Source organism: Micropterus dolomieu, unplaced genomic scaffold, assembly GCF_021292245.1.
Source record: "Micropterus dolomieu isolate WLL.071019.BEF.003 ecotype Adirondacks unplaced genomic scaffold, ASM2129224v1 contig_5643, whole genome shotgun sequence".
Taxonomy (NCBI): domain Eukaryota; kingdom Metazoa; phylum Chordata; class Actinopteri; order Centrarchiformes; family Centrarchidae; genus Micropterus; species Micropterus dolomieu.
This window is the reverse complement of record NW_025734632.1, coordinates 1-727: the sequence shown is the minus strand read 5'-3', so window position 1 is coordinate 727 and position 727 is coordinate 1. Positions and strand designations below refer to the sequence as shown.

Genomic DNA, 727 nt, shown 5'->3' with positions numbered 1-727 from the left:
TTTATTATTTACTATCTTTGCTATCTTCTTCCTTACTAAATTAGAGTTAGCAGCTAACCACATTATCATGTGAGATTACAGGTTGTTTGAGAATTGAAGGGCTTACACATAGACTGACAAGGCCCGGCTAGCTCAGTCGGTAGAGCATGAGACTCTTAATCTCAGGGTCGTGGGTTCGAGCCCCACGTTGGGCGTCTTCCTATTAGCTCAATCTGTGGGGACTTGGCTTGGGAGTAAAGACTTGCTGGATTGAGCCCCCTGAGCAACACTCTGAAAACGTAAGTCTTCACGGTACAATGTCTGCCCACTGTTGGTCTGGTTAAATCCAGAGGCGTAAATTGAGGAACCATTAGCAAGGCCCTGTACCCATAACAATTGGCCCACACTATAATTCTATGTTACTCAAAGTTTATCATTTACTCTTTTTACTATCGCCTCCCTTACAAAATTGAAGTTAAGGGATAATTAGCAAACTCAGGGTCGAGCCCCACGTTGGGCACATTCCTATCGGGGCAGCATTAGCTCAATCCATGTGGACTTGGCTTAGGAGTAAAGCTTTTCTTGTTGGAACCCCATGAGCAACACCCTGAAAACGTTACTGCTCCCTTGACACTGTACAATGCCTACCCATTCTAGGATTGGTTAAATCCAGAGGTCTAAATTGAGGGAGCATTAGCAAGGCCCTGGACCCGTAACTGCTCCCTGGGTGCTTTAAAGTGGCAGCCCA

General features: G+C 45.7%; 1 non-coding gene across 1 annotated transcript; it reads left to right on the top strand.

The window, feature by feature from the left end:
- Positions 1–121: 121 nt before the first annotated feature.
- On the top strand, positions 122–194 carry trnak-cuu. The gene has a single exon. It is a non-coding gene; the product is annotated as a tRNA-Lys (tRNA).
- The last annotated feature ends 533 nt before the right edge of the window (positions 195–727 follow it).